Here is a 22,520-nt window from a genome sequence, read left to right as displayed (position 1 = left end):
CAGGTCCTGAGAGCCGACGCGGAAGGAAAATGGACATCCACAAGCCCAGGATGAACCCACATAGAAATGCTGGGCTTGGCAATGTCCAGAAGTTGGTCTTTGGAGACACCTCTGCGGCCCTGCAGGCTTCCTGCCTCCCTGGAGGTGGTTCTGCCCTGTTAAGAGACCTTAGATCTCCTCTTTTGGCCCTAAGCCCTTTATTTCGAATGAGGGAGAAAGAACTGATAAAGAGCTACCATCTCACTGGGTTGTTAAAAGGCAGATTTGGCTACAAGAGAGGGTCCAGGCTCCAGCACAGATGGTAGGGAGACGGGCTGAGGAAGAGTCATCAGCTCTCAGGCCTGCCATGACCCAGGGGTGTCAGCAAGGGATGCCAGGGTGCCTGGCCTGCCACCAGATGCCCAGAGCTTTCCACTCCTGTCCTGAGTGGACAGGGGGCTGCTCCCCAGCCTTCCATGGATGGCGGGAGCCTTAAAGGTGATCCCTCCTGGCTTCATCTGGTGCTTGACACTGCATCCGCACTTGCCTGATCTCTGCTGCTGCTGCTGCTGCTAAGTCGCTTCCGTCATGTCTGACTCTTAGCGACCCCTTGGACTCGGGCTCCTCTGTCCGTGGGATTTTCCGGCAAGAATACTGGAGTGGGTTCCACTGCCTTCTCCAGCCTGATCTCTGCAGCCTCCAGGAAATGTGTACTGATGTTGCCTGGATCTGATGCTCCCTGGGACTTCCAACCCTAGTTTGGATTTCACACCAATGGGTCACTCGGACCAGGCCTGTCCTGTTGACAGCAGTCCTGCATTATCATTCCTGCCCCTCACAGCCTTTTTTCCTCCTGGATAAGTGAGCAAGGCCTGTCCTAACCAGTCACTGTCCAGGGCTGCTCCCCACCTCTGAGCAGGTCCATCTGCCCAGGGTGACTGTCTGCCACAGTGGTCCTCTTCCTCGGGCATCACTGGACGTATGTCCATGTGGGAGAAGAGAATCCACAGCAAGCTGCTGCGCCTCTCCCTCAGCCTGCCCTTGAAAGAGGTCAGACTAGGAGAGCTCAGGGCCTGTTTGGGCCACAGTGCCCTGCAGGTGCCCTGCTGTCTTCTTCCCTGGTGGAGAGAGGTGGCCTGCTCAACTCAGGACAGCAACAATTTGGCAGGAGGGGTGAAGCCAGGTGCAGCAGCTCCTATCCAGAGCCAGCAAGCTCTCAGCCAGGCACCGGTGCCAAGGCTCACCTTTCCCTTGCATCTGAGACAAGGGAAGTTAAGTCCTTTCCCACTCTTCAGGGGAGGACAGATATCCAGGTCAAGCCCCTTTCTCAAGGTCACCAGCAAGAGACTGGGAGTAAACCCCGTGAGGCCTTCTGCCCTAGGGCAGGAGGTCAGTGCAGAGCCAGGAAGCCAGGCCTTTGGGGAGCAGTGGCGGGAGATCACCTGTCCTGAGGAGGGAGCGCCACCTCCTTCGTGGGCAGTTCTATCTTGGGTCACACAGCTAGGCTCCTTCAGTCACTCCTTTCCTTGGAAGGCCCTGGGAATTCTTTAAGTTCCATTACGGAAAGACAAATATGAGGAGGGTTTCCAGTCCACCTTCAAAGATTTCAGACATGTGGTTCTCTAGATGGGTCAGGGCTTCTATTCCTGTGGCCATCAGCCAAGGAGGAGGCCTCAGTAAGAGGGGGCCAGGAGGTGGTGCTGCAGAGTCAAGGGAATTCCTCCCGGAAGTCTGCCTCTTTCCCAGAACAGCTCAGTGCTGCCTGGGAATTCTCCAGATAGACCCAAGGTTCCAGTCCCAGCACCACGCCCAAAAGGGTGGCCATTCTTCTTGGGGACAATATGCAAGACACCACTACTAACAACGATTGTTTCTTTATTAACAACAATCAAGGGCTCTTTCCTGAGCCCTCAGCAGGCACTCTCTTTGCAGGCACTGTCTCATTTGATCCTCATAATCGCCTCCTGGGGTGCTCCTGGGGTGCTATCCTATTGTACAGCCACACATCAGAACCACTGATCCTAACACTGTAGGAACAGGCCCTGATGGTTAGCGTTGCCACAGACGAGGAGGGTTTCCTTGCTGTTCCCAAGCAGGGCACAGGTTCTCCCAGACCCCCAAATTCAATCCTACAAACTACCCTGACTGCACTAAACCCCCTTCAGCCCCTTTTCTAGCTGTTCCACTGGCGGGATGGGGGCTACTCCCAGAAGTCCCCACCCTGGTTACACTTCTTTGGTAACCAAAGCACAAAACCTAACCCAGCCCCCATTCCAATGACACTGCAGTCAGGAGCAAGGATCTGGACAAAGGCTGGGGGCCTGAGACCCTGTTCCTCCCCAAGGAGCAAAAGGCTGCTTCCTGTCACTCAGGAGGGAGAGCCTGTGGTATATGGAAGGCCAGGTGGCTGCTCCAGGTCTGTGGGGACTTTGGGATCCCCATGGTTTCTGCATTTCCTTCCTGGCCGGGTTTCAAGCACAGTTTGGGGAGAGATCAAAGAGGGCGGGGTAGGTGGGCTGAGGCTTACACCCTGAGGTTGCTGATATTACCAGAAAGCCCAAACCACGGGGGAAACCCACAGTTTCTTTGTGGGGTGATGAGTCACATCGGGGATGGCAGGTAAGCAGACTGTGATGTGTCTGTAATGGACCAAACAGGAAAAAACAAAAGGTCCAGTCCAACAGCTGACCTGTCGAAGGCATGGCATCCAGCCCAGTTCCACCTGCCTCCATGCAGGGCTGCGCTTTCTTACAGCTCCAGGGCGTGTTTCAAAACGTCCAACCCACCCCAAGCTTCCTTAAATTGACTCTTAGAAATCCTGCCGCAATTCCAACCCACTTCCTCCCGTCTCTCCTAGTGCTGCTGCTGCAAACCCTTCCTCCATGTGAAGAGAACATCCTTGTTACATCCAGGGTGTGTTCTGCTTAAAACAGAAAAAAAAAAGTAAGGCCCATTCCCCCCTGCCAAACCCTGGGTGTGAGCTAAGCGCAAAGTTAAAATTAAACTGAAAATTTGTACTTTGGGTTTAAACTCTCTCCCAATCCCACTGGCCGTTTAAAAATACCAAAATGTGGTTACTCTCTCTAGAACCAAGGACTGGACTTACTCTGCTTCTATCGGGAGCTTTTCAGTCACCCCAGTGACAACCCTCCACAGGAGCCTTTGGCTCATTCCTCAAGTGTTAACACCTAAGAGGTGTCTGCATATTCATACTCGGGCCCCCTTGGAGATGTCAGTAGGGAGGCACTGAAGGTTCCTAAGAAATCAGACTGCCTGGCTCCGCATTTCCTGAAAAACACGTCCCCAAAGCAAGATGTGACAGTCATTTCTCACCAAGCAGAGATGAACTGTCCGTGATAAACACGAACACATTATTACTCTAAGGAAGAACCCGTTGCTTGTTTCAAAACTGAAATCTTGTCTTCACACATCTCTCAAATTTGACCATTCCTCTCTACTGCCAGCAACATGGTCCTGTTCACGGTAGTCTAAGTCACTCTAGGTCTGATTCTGCTTCCAAATGGGGTCTCTGTGACAGCAGGAATGCTAGACTACTGGGCAAAGACCTCCACACGGAGGCCCGGCCCAGGTTGCTGAACGACCCTGACTCTATCCCCGAGGTCTCAGGCTCTGCCTTGCAGAAAAGGGAGAATGATATCTGTTTAGCCTATAAAGCACAAACTCTGGCCTAGAAAACATTCTTGGCTTCCCGCCGCCTCCGGGAAAAAAATTCAAGGTTCTAAACTGACCTAAGGAAGCCTTTTACTCTCAACCTCAGCCAACTTCCTCCAATCTCATTGCCCCCCACCCCACCTCTCACCCTTGCCTTCAGACCGAGTTAAGCACCCCTCCCCAGGAAACCTTCATCACCCAGCTCTGAGCATCCCAGGGCACCGAGGGCAGCTGCCACATGAATCATTTAATCGTGTATTAAGCATCCGATCCTCCTAGAGGTCAGGGACTGTCCTTCTCTGTAATCAGCCTAGCAGGGAGTGGACAGCCAAGCAACTGCTTAACAAATGTCCTGTTTATCGTGCTGGCCACAGCACTAGGTGCTGGGCATGCAAAGGGAGACAAACCATCGTGAAATTAACAGTGCAACTGGTCTGACACAGGTTGAATAAGCCCTCCCTTTTAGAAACAATAACAACGTGTTTTGGTGTGTCTTGTGTCCGCCAGGCAAGCCCTGTGAGGAGCGCGGTCAACACCACACCCTCTCTTGACCTGGCCCAGTGCTCTGCATGCAGGTTCTCTTGCCCGTTAAGAAACCCCCTCTCTCCACCCAGCAAGCTCCTGTGACACTGTCCATCTAAGCAGCGGAGGGGACGTGGAGCCAGTAACGATCCACAGCTGGGGTCCCTGCCAGCAGGAGGTGTGGTGGCAGGCTAGGAGACAGACGGCCGGTAAACAACTCCAGTCCAGTGTGCCAGGTAGCAGGCCCGAGGCTGGAACAGGGTGCATGCTTCACATGCCTCTGCCCGGAGAGGACGGGCACGCTAAGCACAGGCAGGAGGGACCCAGCGAGACCAAGAATCAGGACGCACTCTAGCAATGCCAGGGCTGGCCAGATAATCTGCAGGGCCCAGTGCAAAATGAAACTGGAAGACCCTTGCTCAAAAACTGTTAAGAATCCCCAGACCTTCCAGGCGTGGGGCCTGGGTGGTCACATGGCCACATGCCTGTGAAGCTGGCCTGGATTTAAATGGACAGCTTGGGCCTAAAGCAAAGCCCTCTGAAGGCTAGAACCAGAGAGAAGGAAGCTCAAGAGGGGACTGCTCTTTATTTTTCCAGCATTTCCCGAGGCAACATAGAGAGGTGGACAGAAGGCAGGCTCTGGAGGCAGACCGACCTGGTTCAAGTCCAAATTTCCCATCGCAAGCTCATCACCTCACTTCTGAGCTTCTGTTTCCTCCAACGACAATAGTGCCATCACCTGGGGTTGGATTAGATGAAACAATGCACAGAAAGCACCCCCAGCTTGGAGAAAGCCACCTGCCTTCTCCTTGACCCACAGCCACCTTCACTGCTGTGTCCATGGTCAAGGGACAGAATGGGCGTCAAGGCAGGCCCGCAGCTCTGAGTCGCCTCTGCTGCCCGCAGGGCCCTTTCATGGAACGAAGGCCTCCCCATGTTCTAGAGAGCCGAGAATGGTGTGCCTCAAAGACGCGCCTCTGGATTTTACAGCTACACCTTGTTCCTTTAGTCTTTCCCACTCACCTCCAAGTCTGATCTTTTCTTTCTCCAAATGGGCATGCAACAAATATTTGTAGCTTTGGTTTCAACCTTGTCAGTCCCTGACCAATCTAGTTTTCAGGTCCCAGCCTTACAACAGAAGAAGACTTAAATCAGATTGACCCCGTGTTTTTTTGGTGCTCGTGGGTTTTAAATAGGTCAGCTTTTAAATGGGCCATCCCCTGTTGCAGATCCCATTTCTAGCTCGAAGGCCAACCTAAGACACCAAGGCAGCAGGGAAAGGGGCTTCTTCCCAGAGGTGTTCCATAGGAATGACAGATGATTGTGGTTTTGTCCTTTTAACCATAAAATCTCTAGTTTTGCTTAACAATCAGTGTGGCAAAACCTGCAAAAATCAGTCATGTTCCATGGGGGAAACGTCAGGCTCTGGGGGAAAAGTTGGACATTGATTTCAAAAGCTTAGAAAGGCCTTCAGGATCATCTAGGTCAGTGGCTTTCTGACCACAACCCACAGTAAAAAAGACATCGACACCTTGGCTCAGCACACATATATTTTTGTGTGTTTACATGCACATACACAGAAACAAAACTTAACCCTGTTTACTATTTTTCTTTTCTATTACATTAAAAAAAAAAATTAACGTGATCCACAGTTTTCAAAATGTTGCTCTAGTTTAGCCCTCTTTTTCTAGAGGAAGCAGTAAGGTCCAGAGTTGGCTGGGAGCCGAGGAAGCCCAAGCTGGGTGATTCTCCTGCCACAGCACGCCACTGCTCTGATCAGAAATCACAGTCCCCAGTGGAAGACCCTGGAACCAACCATGAAGTTCTCTCATTTCTGCTAACAGGAGGTTATTCTGCAGCCTCAATGGTAGCTAAGACTGGGATCTCCACACCGCATAAAGATCTTTTAAATTCTTAACTAAGGGGCAGGGTCCTCCCTTACTTTAACACACAAAAAACCTCTAAGAAAAAAGCACCTAGGTGTCTGGATTTTGTTTGTTTCCTACAATAGAGCTCTGAAGGCACTGGGTGGGAGCACATGGCCGCGGAAGTCGGTGACGCCATCCTTATTATTTTAGGGAACCATGGAAGGCAGGCTGAGGCTCGCTGCGCCACTAATGAAGCTGCCGGCAGGGCCCGGGTAATAGGCTAAGCGCAGGCTGGGGGAGGGCCCGCATTAACATAAACCCTGTGACTGGCTCCCTCGCCGCCTGCAACCGGCTTCCTACCTCCTCCCCCAAGCGTGCGGAGGGCTCGGCTTCTGCCTCGGCAAGGCAGACAGAGGAGCTGGTGCCACTGCAGATGCTTCCCCGGTCAGAAGAACAGACTCAGGGCGGTAAAGGGAGGACTGGCGCAGTTGGTGCAGGACCTGGGCTTTGGGCTTATCAGAGGGGCCTGGCTGGGCAGTGGCCTCTCTCTTGTGTTAAGCCTTTGCTTTCCTCCCGTAAGGCTCACTCTTTCCTTCTGCAGGAAGCCTTCCCAGACTGCCCACCCTTGACCTAGCCATGCTTAATTTAAGAGCAGGTGAACAATTCCCAGAACAGGGGAAAAAAAAATAAAGGCCCAGAAGGCTGTTTGGGAGAGAGGAAGTGGGGAGGAGTCAAGCTGGGTCTGACTTTAGTGTGTGTGGGTGTGTGAATGTGTGTATGTGTATGTGGTGGGGGCACAGGGCAGTGGGAACAGGGGAGCTGAAGGCTTTAGAACTGGTCAACGCCACGATCAAGCAAAAGTTTAGCAGGCTGCATCTTTTAAGTAGTTGTCCCTTGCTACCTTCAGTGGGTACTGGAAGGTGTGAGAAGCAGGAGTTGGAAGCAGGCCCCAGGGAGGTCTGCTGGGTTGTGTTTGAATGGAGACCAGGAGAAGGAAGGGGGGCAAGAAGCACGGGGGTATAGTGCCAAGGATGCTGGTCAGGAAGGCTCATGACCTGGACTCTGGGGCCCACTTTGCCACCACTTGGCTGTGTGCCCTGAGGGGAGTCATGTCCAACTCTCTGGGCTTCTGCAGTACCCTAATTCGCACACTGGACAGACAGACACAAGATCCCTTCTAATTACAAAATTTTGAGGGTCTGTCCACTTCTAGTCTTAGCCCACATCCAAACTCAGTCATTGGTCCCCAAAAGGAGGTGGGGAATTTTATGGGCCAGAGAAGCCCAGTATTCATCGTTGATATGCCAAAAAGGAAATCTGGGCCGCCAGGCAATTATATTGATAATTACTGACATTCGAAAATCAATCATATTGTCTCTTAAAAACACACCAGGATCATAAAAACAGCCCCCAGGGCTCAAGGTGTTGGGTTTCCAATATGGGAGACTGGCACCACCCGTCTGATGCCTGCCACCTTACAGGACAGCTGGGAGCAGGCATCTCAACTCATAGAGTTGTTCAGGCTGCTCTACAGTCCTGTGGGTCATAAAACAACCACGACATCCACGATTATCCAAGAGCTGCAGCACTGGCCCTGTGCAACAGAAGACCCCGAGGAGACTGAAGAGCAAGGCCCAGAGAGCAGAGAGGTACATCTGACAGGACCTTCCCCAAATGCTGTTTTGATCACGTCAAGTCCTGTCACTCCTTGTCCAAAAGCCTCTAATGGTCACGGGAGTCAAGTGTCAAGTCCAGAGGAGGATCCCCAGCCCCTGCCCATCAATGCCTCCCACTAAACGCTGTGCCTCTTTTCAGGTGCATCCCTGCCTCACCCTCTGCCAGCCTTCCTGACTTGCCCCAAGTACAGTGACACCACCTGGTGTTACTTTCCCATGTTACACTTCACAAAGGGCTTCCCCAGGTACTACACTGAACCTGCAGGCAACTGGATCCTACCCCAGGGAAACCCCCTGTCCACCCACCAGGGTCCTCAGAGAGCCGCAGCTCGGCCACAGGATGCCTGGCCGTCTTTCCTCCTGCGGTCTCTCCTCCAAACAGTCTTGCTAAGGTCTGATGTCTCGGTGTCCCTTGCTGGTGCCCTGCCCAGAGGGGCTGGCTAAGTAGTCAAACTGGACTGGGTCACTGGAGAGGAAAGGATGGAGCAGAGGAGGGCAAGAGTTCTGACTCTTCATTCACTTTTCAGAGGAGGGCAAGAGTTCTGACTCTTCATTCACTTTTGAAAGCAAAGCACCCGGTTAACTCCAATGCGGCAAATCAACAGAAGGTACAAAAACGGCTTCCTGGGCCCTTGAAACCAGTTTCCAGGGATTTGAGCCCAGCGGGGCTGGGACCACTTGTGGAAATTCCACCGAGTCCTCAGTCAGCAGGGTCTGAAAAGAGAACACAGCTCAGGGTCTCTGCTGTGGGTCTGGTGTGGACAGTGACAGATACCCACCCCTCAGGTACCAAGTGGATGAATGGTCTACAAAACAGAATTTAATTCATTTCCTCAGCTTCATCACGCAGTGATCCACAGGCCGGCAGTTTACAGCCCCTGACCCGCCCAGCCCAGGCAAGCAGCACAGCCCACCTAAGACGACACCACACCTTCAGACACAGACCTGGACACCTTCCACAGCCCTTGTATGGGCCTCTGCCTAACTTCCAGCTGGCTTTAGAAAAGTGCTTCAGAGAACCAAAGGACCCATCATCACACCTCTCGGGAACCACTGGATCTAATCCACCTACTCAGGCAACTGACAAAGCCAGGTGGAAACCAACCCTGTGACTTACCCAGGGTCACAGAGCCCACTGTGAACTGAACCCTGGACCGTTCTTATCCTCCTAACTTAGGGCCCACACCCCAGAGTCGCAGGTTTCTCCATGGTGATCTCCTGGAAGCAAGAGGAAACAGAGGAGGAGAAAGAGAACAACTGTTAGGAAAAGAGCCCCAGGTCTGAACCTGACCCTCTTCGTGCCTGGCCTGCCTCCCCACGTGGCCCAGGAGGGCTGGCAGGGCAGAAGAGGCGGGGGAGGCTCAGCAGACTCGGAGAAGCAGCCCTCGACCTTGGCCTCCTTCCCTGCCACCTCTACCAAAATGACAGCAGCATTGGCAATGACAGGAGCCGAGCAAACACTGAGACACAGAAGCCCTCGTGTCCAGCCACCAATCGGAAACCGCTGATTTGGTCAAAAATGGGAACCAATCACGCAAAAAAACCTGAGGCTGAGGACCAAAAGTTTTCTCTATCCAAGACTGCAAAGCAAATTAGCCAAGGGTCACACATAAGAAGCGATCTAATCTCTTTCTCCCTTAGAGAAATGTGACATGTGCAGCTCGCCTTAGTCTGGAAATTAAGGGCTGATGGTAAAAGTATTGGTGATGGAAGTGCAGGAAATGCTAAGGAGTAATGTTAGTTCCATATGCCACTAGCTGGAAGGGGGAACACGGAAGAGCAAGGATGGAATGGGAGCCAAAGGGCTGATAGGAGGCGGCGAGAGGGCTGGAACATGGAGGGAGAGGAGGAGACAGACAGACACTGGGAAAAGGACACGGGCAGCCAAAAAGAGCAGAGAGGAAAAAGTCAAAGGCTCTGTGGGTTTTTCTTTACTTCCAGAGTTCCATCCTCTTCACCTCGATCTTGGTGATAGAACTTTGCCCGTATTGACTGCATTTAAAAAAAAATATAGTACAGGTTGAATTCACTGCTGTTCACGGATTTACAGCTGCTTTAATCTTGAAAAGCCAAAAACAAAGACAAAACAAAACCTAAAAACCTTTACGATTCTTGAAGAGTTAGGGAGGGGCTGGACAAAGAGACGGATGTAAAAAGAAGAGAAAAAAAAAAGTCTAGGGACTTCCATAGTGGTTCAAGGCCTAAGAATCTGCCTTTCAATACAGCGGACCTGGGTTTAATCTCTGGTAGGGGAACTAAGATCCCACTTGCTGTAAGGCAACTAAGCCTCCGTGCCGCCACTCCTGAGCCTGAGTGCCACGGCGAGAGTCTGGGCGCTGCAACAAAGAGCACATATGCGGCAACCAAGACTTGATGTAGCCCAAAATAAATAAACAGAATAACATTAGAAAAAAAAAAAGAGCCTAGAGATTTCACTCTTCATCAGAAGCTCATAAAGGCCCCTGCCAAGGTGGTTAACAGACAAGGCTGTCCCAGGTTGTGTGGACGGAAACAAGGCTGGTGACCAAGGGTCCTCCGTCAGGGTCCCAGAACACTCTGTCTGATGGGACCAAACCCTCAGTGCCAACGCCTGAAGCGGAACAAATCTGAGGAAGGCGACGAGGGTGGAGAGGCTTCTGAAAAGCGTGACACTGGAAGAACAACGGAAGGAACCAGTGGTGCTTAGGCCAGAGCCGAGGTAGACTCACGATAGCTGACTCTCTCCAACTGTTTGGAGAATCCTATGCAAATACAAGTACATTTATTCTGTGTTCTCCAGCGGCTCAAGAGCCAAGATCAGTGTGCAGGAATTACAAACAGGCAGTTTTCAAGCCCAATGTAAAACACAAGAGGGTATTTAAATCTTTACAGCTGTCCCACGAAAGAAAGGGCTGCTCTAAAAAAAAAAAAATAAATAAATGAGTGAGTCCCCTGTCCCTGTACACGTACACGCTGGAGGCTGCTCGGTGACTGTCTGCAAAGAACTGTACACATACACAGCACTAACCAATTATTAAATGAATTAATAATACTGTGTAACGAAGCTCTGCAAAGAGATGAGCCTCGGGTCTTTTCACCTCTTAAAATGCTATGACTTAATGTTTAGGCCTGATTCACTCATTCGACAATATTTACAGAGTATCTGTCAGATATTGGGCACCCGTCGTAGGCAGTGCCCAGACAGCAGTGGCCAAACCTGGGTGCCTAGCACATGGATTTACAATCTAGCGGGGAGTGAGATAATAAGCCAATGTGTGTATACGTCTATATTCACCGTTGTTGCTCAGCCGCTAAGTTGTGTCTGACTCTTTTGGGACTCCATGGACTGCAACCCTCCAAGTTCCTCTGTCCATGGGATTTCCCAGGCAAGAATACTGGAGTGGGTTGCCATTTCCTTCTCCAGGGGATCTTCCTGGACTAGGGATCAAACCCACATCTCCTGCATTGGCAGGTGAATTCTTTACCACTGAGCAACCCGGGAAGCCCTTATGTCCACATACAACATATATAAACGCTACAAAGGGGGAAAAAAGAAAGAACCCCAACCGTGATGAGAGAGAACTTTACAAAGTCTACCACGGAAGGCCTATCCCAGCTGAGCTTTCCCTGGGGACTTGAAGCCAAGTGAAGAGAGGGCTGAGGGAACAGCCTGGGAAAAGACCCGAGCAGGGGGCATGCTTGGCCCTTTTGGGGAACAGCTAGGACAACAGGTGGTGGTAACAGAATGTGTGGGACAGAAGGAAAGTGGCGGGAAGAGAGCCACTGTCACACGCACTCGTGCACACCCGTGGACATTCTACACCTAACTGGTGAAGGATGATGGATTTCACAAGCAGCAGAAGGCAGAACTGTCTGAACCATAGTAAGACCCAAGAGCTGACCATAAGCCAGAGATTTCTCTTGCTCTTCCTTAGAGGAAAAAAAAGAGCGTTAGGATTGTGCTCACCCAACGTTTCCAGGTATACACGCGCCTTGGCTACACTCCTGGGAAGTATCCTATGGCAGAAGCGTTTGCTTATGAGTGTATGGGTGCATAAGAAGTAGTTAGAAAACGTGGTTTCGTTCCAGGCTTTATCATTCGCAACTGTGTGGCTTAATTTCCTCATCTGTAAAATGGGGAGAAGGATATCCCTAAAAATCCCACAGGTCTCTGTGAGACCAGATGAGGTAAACTGTGCTGTCCTGGAGGGTACAGGGAGGAATTTTACAAGCAAGTTTTGTACCCAGAACTTGGCACCCCAGGGAGCTGAGAGGAGGTGTTATGTAGCTCTGATTTCCCCACACTGCCTTGCACTTAGCTAGCAATAAATGTTTGCTGAACTGAAAAGCATAAAAATAACCTGGGAAAACATTCTGCCATTTTTTTCCTTCCTATTAAACGGTAGCACTTTGCCAGAATGCTCAGAACAGTCTCTCTTCTCGGAGATCCTTCACTTTGGGGGAAGAACCAACTAAGTCACATCAGGGCAGAGTGTTCAGAGGATAAAGACCCAGGATGGGGACAGGAACAGGTCTGACTCCTCTGCAGAAGGCTCCTGGCTCTCTGTGTCACCCCAGGCTTTCTCCAACAGCCTGAGCTGATCCAGGTCTAGGCCACCAACGGAAGAAGGGACTGCAGACTAGGATGGGGTCAGTAGCTCTTGGAAAAGCCCATGAAAACCAGAGATACACAACATATACAACATGCCATCCAGATGAAGCCTTAATCAAACTGCCTCGATGCAGAGAGGGGGAGAGAAGCCCAGATACACAGAACAGCTGAAGTCATTTCCATTCTTTTTTCATTTTTTTAGTAAGTAACACATTCATTCTCAAGGTCTCAAAACCAAAAAACGTAAGACACACAGTTCATCCTCCCTTCCATCCTGTCCAATTAAGTGTCCTTCCAGAGTTTGTTTACACATATACAAATTCAGAATCTTATTTTTCTCTCTTTTATCCCAAATTCACATATTATAAATTGACCTTTGCCTTGCCCTTTTCCATGAAGTTTGTGTTATATATCTTTTGCTGTAATGTTGCGATATAGATAAGCTGGCACATGTCATTTTGCACTTATCCAGCTTATTAACCAATGAGATAGAATCAAGACCCCACTTCTGATCTGCAGGGCAGCAGTCATGGAGACTTGGGAGTTCCAGAATCTAATGGGCTGACCACTGTACCCGTGTGGACAAGTTATCTCGCCTCCAGCCATTCAGCACTACTACTCAGCACCTGACAAATGCTGCCAGTTGCACCAGGCTCCAGTGATAAAGGTATCCTGCCCTTTTGCCCCCAGACTGTCCAGTGGTGGATGGACAGGCAGAAGGGACCCCAGAAGCAAGTTCAGTGTGCCTTGAAGGCCATCTGACCTCTGTGGGCTTATCTCGCTATCTGGTAACAGGGTGGCCACATCTGCACCTTAGGGGACATTTAAAGGATCAAAACATAGTATCTGCCAAGTACCTGACATGAAGCAAGGCCTGGAGCAGGTGCTCAGCAAAGGATAAGTCTAACTCCTATCACAGGAGGAGTCTTGCTGATGGCAAGGACAGCAAGGTGTTCTAGGCAAAATACACGGCCCTGCCATGCCAGCAGTTTACCACACGTGCCTTACAGAAGGCAGCACTCAAGCCCCTAATTACGTCTTAGCCCACTTTTCTTGGAAAATGGTTTGGCTTTCTCCCACTTTCCAGACCCTCTTTCATAGTTTGAGATCTCCTGGGTACGGCTCTCATTTGTGTGCACAAGCTCTCCTGTTTGAAGTACATCAGAGTGGCCATACACATTTTGTTAAGGCCCTGGCACAGAAAGGCAAGGATAGGCATGTGCAAAGTTGATTTTCCTGGGATTTCACTGACAGTGATTTAAAATAATCATTTAAAGGGAAAAAAATCTAAAGGAGAAAAACCACTGAAACTCACATTTGTTTTGTTTACTCTGAAATGTGTTCTCTTTCACAATAACACACTTTTAAAAAAATCAGAAATTCTGGCATCATCTGTTTTGCTTTCCTAGGGGAACAAATGCAGCAGACTTTATAACAGAAAAATAAATGGAAGTCAGGAGTCTAGAGTATTTCCATATTAGCAGCAGCTAAGAGGAGGCAAGAGGTCAAAGTTAAGATGCGAGGTTTCACGCACTACTGTGAAGCCATAACCTGGCTTTGCACCCAGCACAGCTCCTCAGCACTATGTGACCTTGAGCTAGTTCACTAGCTTTCTGAGCCTCACTTTCCTCATCTGCTAAAGTGGGAATAACCTCATTTTGCAGTGTTTCTTTACAGATTAAATAAGAATAAATGAGTATCTATGTACCAGACACCGTAACAATTAAAAGCAAACAAAACACACAGAAAAGATACTACTTTCAATACTTAGCAAAAAAAGATGAAAATCTAGTGCCTTTAATTTGGAAGCTTAAAGCAGAACAGTAGGCATCAAATTATCCAGCCCCCATAATCCTGGGATGCCAGGCTCCTAACAGGCTGATTAATGAAGTCTTACTTCACCAGAAGCTCCTTTCATATTCATGCAAGACGCCTGCTTCCAGCTGAAAACTATCAGCCAATTAAAGCTCATCACGGTCCTTGGGAGAGGTGGGTCACAGCTGGATTTGTGACCTAACTGTGGGTTTTGCTCTCTAAAATAAGCCCCGGGACCTGTGAGTCCTGCCTTACCACCCTTCATCAGAGGGTTTGGCAGGGTCTCCTTCTCCCACCCAAAGGCATCTGGCCCCCCAAATCAAGTGGGAGAGCCTGAGAGGTCCAGATGGAATCCGAAAAGTAGCAATAGGGCCCCTCAAGAAACTATTTCAGAAGCATGGAGAGAAGGTGTGCTAGGCAGGGAGAGCTTGTGGCTACCCAAAGAGGGCCACATCTCTGCCGAGACAGGAATAAGACCAGTTCCAGGTGGTGGGCCCGTGCCTGGGAGGCTGACTGTTTCCCACCCCCAACCCCGGCCACAAATGAGGAAATAAATCTACTACTGTTAACAAACATGATTTGGAAGTACCAATTTTTCAAAGTATAAGGGTCAGCTGGCTTGGGGGAAGGCCTAAGGTTGTCACTCTTTTATATCATGTCATTAGCTCATCAATTGGCATCTTAACCTCACTAGGTCTCAGCTTGCTTCTAGCAAGATGATTCGTAGGTACTTTCAGATGGAACATTCTAAGGTTCCAGCTCCTGGGGGGCAGAAGTCTAGTGTAGGTTACATGCTGCTGCTGCTGCTAAGTCGCTTCAGTCGTGTCAGACTCTGTGCGATCCCACAGATGGCAGCCCACCAGGCTCCACCATCCCTGGGATTCTCTAGGCAAGAGTACTAGAGTGGGGTGCCATTTCCTTCTCCAATGAGTGAAAGTGAAAAGTGAAAGTGAAGTCGCTCAGCCATGTTCAACTCTTAACAACCCCATGGACTGCAGCCTACCAGGCTCCTCTGCCTATGGGATTCTCCAGGCAAGAGTACTGGAGTGGGGTGCCATTGCCTTCTCCGAGTGTAGGTTACATGAGTCTCTGTCAAATGCCACCTCCTCAAGGAAGCCTTCCTGGATTACTTCTCTCCTTTAATACAGCTTTATCTGTCTCCATGGAACCTGTCACATGAGCAGTCACACCTCTGACTGGCTTATTGATGGTCTCCCTCTATGGAATAGAGGCCCGACGTGGGCAGCCCAGATAACGTCCTTCTCCTGTTCACTGCTGTATCCAGAATGCTCAGGACAGAACCCAGCACACGGTAGGCATGCCATCAATACTGTAAGTGAGAATGAATGACCCTGCAGTGTTTTCCATCTGCAGATTTCTCTCTCACAACTCTGGCTAACAGGGACTAGCCAGCCAGCGCTGCTCATCATCAGAGATCTGTGGCCACAATGAGCCTCCAGGGGCTAGCAAGCCATGTGCCCAATACAAGTCTGATTTCCAGCACAGTGGACACCTTAAACCAGGATCCAGATCCCACAGGAGTTTTAGGCCACGGGTCAGGCTCAGAGGTGCTTTTTCACTTCCACATCCAACTCTCCTGGGTGGCCACTCCTGACAATGACCACACTGGCCACGGGAACTGAGAGGAGATTGCCGAGCGCTACAGAGGCCAACTGTCTGCTCTGAACGAAGTACTCCCTTGGTTTTAAGAAGCCAGAATGCCACTTCTGCTCCTGGACTGGCTGCTTTCCCCGCAACACTGCAACCCTGGAGGGTCCTACCCGAGAAGCCTCCCCAGGCTCCTAGACCACAGCTCAATGTACAGACACACCAGCGCTCTTCTCCAAGACACACAAAGGCGTGTCTGCAACAGAGCCGCAAACTAGATGGGGGCTCAGAGGAGAACCACTCATTATGGCAGCAGGCCAGCCTCTGCAGAGGCTGAAGAATCAGGCCTCCCAGACAGCGGAGGAGCTCCACTCAAGTCCACGCCTGCCCACTCTCCCTGGGCACCAGGGTACACCCGAATCTCCACAGGGAAGGGGAGACGTGCAGCAGGGCAAGGAACGCCCCGGTGACTGCGATGGCCTGTTCCTGGCCCTCCATGTGGAACAGGCCCCTGTGCCAGAACAGACAGATCCTCCCACCAGCTGCCAGGCAGGAGGCTGGAGGCCATGACATCATCACAGCGCCTTCCCGATGCACCAGCTGCAGGGGAGCTGTGCTGGGCTCTGCAGACCCTCAGTGTGGCCCTCCAACAGGGTGACCAAAAAGACACTGACCAGTCCAGAGACAAGGGCCACCATGCACACCCCAAGGAGGCGATCCCAGACTCAGTGGAGAGCCAGCCACGGCTGCGTGACCTAGAAATCCTGGGGACTTGCACATCTCGACAGCACTTGGGACGGACACAGTTTCCTCCCCTGCTTCCAGTGCAGGAAAGACTTCCTGGAGGAGGCTTCTCAGGAGCTGTCTGAATGAAAAGATGAAGGCCTGAGAGGGGCAGACCCAGAGGTCTACAGCCAGGGTGGAAGGTGAGAGGCGGGAGGGACTGCTGACACACAGCACTCCGAGTAGAGTGCTAACCCCAATCCCGAGATGGCAAGGGGGAGCCTGGAGCAGGGGATGTCACTCCAGCCCCACCTCAACAAGAAACTGGGGCTTGGTCCCTTGCCTGGGGCCCCTCCTGCCCTTGCCCACTGCCTGAGCAGCTCCAAGTAAGGCCTCCTTCTGAGGCAGGCAAAAATAGCACTCCCAAGTACTCCCACCACACATAAGCTCAGACACCAAGCAAGGGGGGCTGGCCCCCCCTCGTTCCAACAGCTCAATCAAGCCCAGGCTGGTTAGAACCTTTAGGGGCTGCCCACAATACACACCTGGCATAAACCTTATTTCTTTCAGTCCTGACAACAGCCCCTGGGAAGAAATGTTAGTCCCATTTACAGATGAGGCAACTGAGGCTCAAAAAGGTGACCTGCTACTGATCCTCCAGCCACCGGGCTCAGCAATCCCCGCATGGCTCAGAGGATCTGACTGCTTGGCCCTCTGGCTCTCTCTTTACAAAATGCCCACTGGCCTTAGTCCCTGGAGATCAAGGATGGGCCAAGTCCAGCCTTGCACAATAAATTCCACTTAGCACTCAGCAGCCTCAAGAGTACAAGTAAATGAAAACTCTCAAGTGTGATGAGCAGGAATGCGGGCACATGTGAGCTTTGTGTGGCCATGGTGGGTGGCTAAGTGTGGGACCTGGGGGCGGGGGTAAGGTTAGCAGGCCAAGGACTAGGTACCAACACCCCAGTAGCTTAAATCCTTCACCCTCTTTCCTAGTTCCTGTTTTCCGTGCTCCATTTTTCTCTCTCTTTCAACCACTTAGTTTATCTCTTCCCACCTGCTGTGAAGTTCCACACCCTGCCTCAATGTGGTAGCTCCCAACCCTGTTTCAAAGCCCCTTTAGAGGATTCTAAAAATACACAGACTGGGCACCACCCTCAGAGACTGATTCTGTAATGGGATAGACTCTGGGAATTTCTCAAAATGCTCCCTTGGTGGTTCTGATACACAGCTGGGGTTGAAATCAGCCTTACCAACCACACACCTTTCCTCCTGCCTAATGTGCTGTGTTACATACACCTCCCAACTCTGCCCCTGCATCATTCTGGATGCTGTGGGCACAGACTATGCCAGTGGGCTCCCCTCATCCTCCCCTCCACAGCCACACCATTTACACCTGTGGATGAGACAGTAGCTCAGGTGGAAGCTGGTTGAGTCTCTCCCCAGGATGCATGCCCCAAAAGAAATCTACAAGTAATCCCTTTAAATTTACTGTAAGAGTTGCGCTCCCCACCAGCCCTCTCTCTCTCAGGCATCTCTTGCACGTTCTGCAAAAGGTTATTAGAATCCACCGATGTAGACCTTCAGGGCACGTCTGACTGTAGAGTCCCACCCAACCCTACTGAAGTGTTCCCCAGAAACACACAGGAACACCAGCAGACCTCTCTCCTTCATGCTTCCCTCGGTCCTCCAAGCCTGCTCTTCCTGCCTGCACAGATTCTGTCTTTGACTTATTTCCAGCCTGCGGGTAGGTAAGAGAAAGCCTCCTTCCCCTGCACTGACCGACTGAAATCTATGGCTGATAAAATCCTCTTACCTCAGACACTTGCGGGCTTTTCTAAGCATCTGCAGGAGCAGCCCAGGGGTCAGCTTTACTGAACCAAGGAAGACCGGAGGGAGCCTGGATGGGTCTGTGTACACGGTCTGACCAGGCAGAACCCAGTTTACATGTAGCAATGGATCCCTGAGCACACAACACACATGCATTCTTGTATGGTGTGAACCTTGGTAACCAAAATTAAAAATAAAGTAAGCAATTGATTGGAGGAGTGGTCTCCTAAGTGGACCATCCTCAGACATTCCACTGGGGCACTTGGGCTATTAATATTTTTTAACTTAACCTTTTAATTTTTTGTTTTTTGTTTTACAATGTACATATTTATAGGTAGTATAGTGAATGTGTGCTCAGTCACTTTAGTGATATCTGACTCTTTGCAACCCTATGGACTGCAGCCCACAAGGCTCCTCTGTCCACGGAGTTCTCCAGAGAAGAATACTCAAGTGGGTTGCCATTTCCTTCTCCAGGGGACCTTTCAGACCCAGGGATTGAACCTGCATCTCCTGCACTGCAGGTGGACTCTCTACCGCTGAGCCACCGGGGAAGTCCAGTGTATGTGAATAATTCCTAACTAAAAGGTAGACATACCGGGGCCGGGACTCAGGTTCAGATTTTACAGACACAGGATATAAAACCCAAAAATGTGAGGACCCCTGGGCTGAGAAAGTGTGAATCAGCCGTCGAGAGGCAGGAGCTCACAGTGACCCAAGAAAAACCGAGGACACTAAAGCTGGTGATGCTTCAGATGCTTTGTTCCAGTGGCTCCGTGCGTGACTCACAGACTGCGGGTGAGGAAAATGACAAGATCTTCCAAGCAGTGTGGCTTCTTCTCCCAGCCAATACTTCTACAATGCCCGACACGTGCCAAGAGCAGTGTTGAGCCCAAACAGGCCCCTTCAATCATGCAGTCTACCGGCTACAGGGGACAGAGATGCTATTTCGAACACTCACATGCAGGAATGCCTAATTACAAACTGAAGCTCTTTGAAGGCAATTTCTGTAAGAGTTTTAGAACAAAAGAACGAGACCGACAGCTGAGGAGGGTGGGAGAGATGATTAGATGCTAAGGAAGTGATGATGGCAGTTCCCTTGAGTAGGTTTGAGGGCATAAATGGTGGCAAGTGGGGCCAGTGCAGCGCAAAGGGGAGAGGGGAGGGCGGGGTGAGGAAAAAGATGAGAGCAAGAGGCAGACCACACAGGACCCTCACAGGTCTTACTAAAGCTTTTGGGCTTTATCCTAAAGAGAACGGTGTGCTGTTAAGTACAGGGTGACATGATTACTGCTGCATTTTGCTAAGATCATTCTGACAAATTTGAAGCCTGCCTTCAAGAGGGCTGTGTGCAGGGGCAATCTGCTGGCAAGCAGTAGAGAGTGCTATTTTGAATCGACAGGATCTGTGATGGATATAAAGATCACATGTGTGCATGTGGGGGAATGGAGGAGGCTGCAGAGGTCATGGGTGCCCATTGGACATTCTGAGTGTGGGGTGCGGTAGGGGCACTTGGAGGGAGACGTTAGGTGCATCCTGAGCTCAGCCAAGAGGTTGATCAGAGGTGTTAACAGTAAACATCAGACCCCAGAAGGACAAAGCGCCTGTAGCTGTCAGTGAGGAAGAGCAAGTAAGGACAGGGAACACAAAACAGGAGAGCGCTCAGGGCCTGGGCCTGACCAGGTCCAGCACCTCAGGTCTGCAGAGGAGAGTGAAAGGGCCCCAGCAACCGAGGAGCGGCCAAGGCTATAGGAGAGACACTGGAGAAAGGGAGAGGTAACGGGGAACACACCTCCTGAAGGTCAAGGGTGGGAACACTGCTGCTGAAGAACATAGAAAAAGATGACAGTGAAGGCTTCCGGAATTGGGGGGGGCTGTTTAGAAAGCCAACCAGACTGAGGAGGCTGAGGTGTGAGAGAGGTGGGAGAAGGGAGAGACCATTCAGGAAGTTTCAATGTCAACGGGAAGAGAGATGGCCAGTAGCAAGAGTGAGACATAAGATCACAGGATGTTTGCTGTCTAAGATGGGAGAAACATCCCAAGCTTGAGAAGGATCCAAAGGAGTAGCTAGGCACCCAGGAGGAAAAAGGTAACTGAAGGGCAGGCCCAGGTAAGACCCAAAGGACAGCTGAGCTGGGCACAGGTTTGGTCTAGAAATTTCTTGGGAAATCTGGAGGTTTCCACTTTCTCTGTGAGAGGAAAGTAGACATCTCTGCTGGCTGGGAGGCAGAGAGTGGAGGGTCGGTGGGCAGTTTGAGGAGGAGAGTCTGAAACAGTTGCTGGAGGTAGTGACCAGGCGTGTCCAGGAAAAGGGCAAGTTGAAACTACTTGGAATTCAGTGCTGGGGCTGTTCTTGACATGTAGATGCTGTAACTACACAGAGAAACAACACATTCACTGTTGAACTGCTTGTGGGGAAAAACAACTTCTGGCAAGTTTGAAAACCTTTTTTCCCATTGAAACAAATGTTACTCTTTGATATGTCTGTTGATAATGTAAGCTTTTTTAAAAAAGTGAAGGCCAACTGTGGTGTTTCAGCAGAACAGACCATAACAACAATGACATCTAACACTTACTGCGTGCCAGACTGGGTGGTAGGTGCTATTACATCATCATTTTACAGAGACAGACAGGGAAGGTACTGTGAAGTGGGGGCTACAGTCTTGGGGAGAGCAGGGGCAAGTGCACCCCCCAACCCTGGAAATGTTCGAGCCCCCAGGCACCCAGTGCTGCACACTGAGGTATGGTGGAGGGCAGCAGCAGGTAAGGCAGAGAGAATGGGGTTGAGGAACACACTTCGCAGAGGGTCGTTGGCACATTCAGGACACTTGGAAGGCATCCATCCAGGCAGGAACTTAGGGCTGTTGTTGTCTAGTCACTCAGTTGTTTCCGACTTTTTGTGACCCCATGGACTGTAGCTAGCCAGGCTCCTCACATGGAATCTCCCAGGCAAGAATTCTGGAGCGGGTAGCCATTTCCTTCTCTAGGGGATCTTCCTGACCCAGAGATGAAACCCATGTCTCCTGCATTGGCAGGTGGGTTCTTTACCACTGAGTCAATTTAGGATAGTGACTCCATAATGCTGGGAGAAGGTGAGGGTTGGGAACGAGTTAAGGAGAGCAGCTCTAGAACATGGGACCCAAGATGAGCTGGCTTAAAACCGGAGGAAATCACTACTGACTCTTGGTGGACAGGTTTCACAAAGCTCCAAATGGCATTCCCACTACCTTCCCCCAAAATCAAACCACAAAATATGTGTGAAGGAAACTTAATATTCATCTTTAACTGTCTTTCAAACATTAACAAGTAATGAAATCAATTTACAGGTTAAAGCCAGCACTTTTTTTTGAATGAATAGAGAAGTGTTTTATCCATAGTAAAGGAGTATATTGTCAGCTTTTTAGATAGCCTGTATATGTACACATATACTATAAAACATTTCTTACTATATGAATGAAAAGCTTGAAAATCACTGATCTCAATTGAAATTCCCATTTTAGAGTGGAGAAAACAGAGGCCCAAAGAAGACAACTTGTTCAAGTTAGTTAAGAAAGCTGAGAACAGCACCCAAGTCTCTAATAGTTCTCTGGTAATTTCCTCACCAAACCAGAATCTCCAAAGGCAAATTTCTCTGGGAAAAACAGCCCAGATTTTAATCCACATTAGAGTCATAGTGGGGTAAGTAAACTGATCTCTTAAATCTGCTGCGGAAGAAAAAGTTTCGGTAAAGAAAGCAACAGATGGTTGCACCAGGGCATCTGCCGAGTCAAAACAAAATAAATTTGCGTGAAAAGACAAAGGTCGCAGGGTGTGGCCAATAGACACTGGATGGGGCCCAGTGCTGGTGAACAGACACATCTTGTCTGACTTCACAGGCTTCACCGTAACAAATGTCATCAGGACAACCGGTTCTGTGCAGGCTGCTTCCATGTCTGGGAAAGGGACCCAGGGCCACTTTGCTCATCTACCTTCAACCCATTTTATTAAATGAGAAGTTTGGAATAGCAGATGCCTTCACAATTCTCCATCTCTGGCAGACTCCATTTCTTTAATGAAAACATCACTGCTGGGTATTAATCATCTGTCATATATTTCAATATATGTAATATAAGATTCAGACTCAGGTCACTATTTCTTTACTTGCTTGTGGGAGGAAGGCAGTGTGATGGGGTACCAGGGGAGGGTACTTTCCAGGAGACTAGAGTACTAGCTAGAATAGAGGGCGGACAGATCAAAATG

General features: G+C 50.3%; 1 protein-coding gene across 2 annotated transcripts in view; it reads right to left on the bottom strand.

Moving 5' to 3' along the window:
• The window catches only part of ANP32A (acidic (leucine-rich) nuclear phosphoprotein 32 family, member A), a 39,255-nt gene that overhangs the window by 9,177 nt on the left and 7,558 nt on the right, over positions 1-22,520 (bottom strand). The gene's annotated exons all lie outside the window — the stretch shown is intronic.

Source organism: Bison bison, unplaced genomic scaffold, assembly GCF_000754665.1.
Source record: "Bison bison bison isolate TAMUID 2011002044 unplaced genomic scaffold, Bison_UMD1.0 scf7180017864034, whole genome shotgun sequence".
NCBI classification, from domain to species: Eukaryota; Metazoa; Chordata; class Mammalia; order Artiodactyla; family Bovidae; genus Bison; species Bison bison.
Note: the sequence above shows the minus strand (reverse complement) of the source record. Positions and strands in the feature narration are given on the sequence as shown.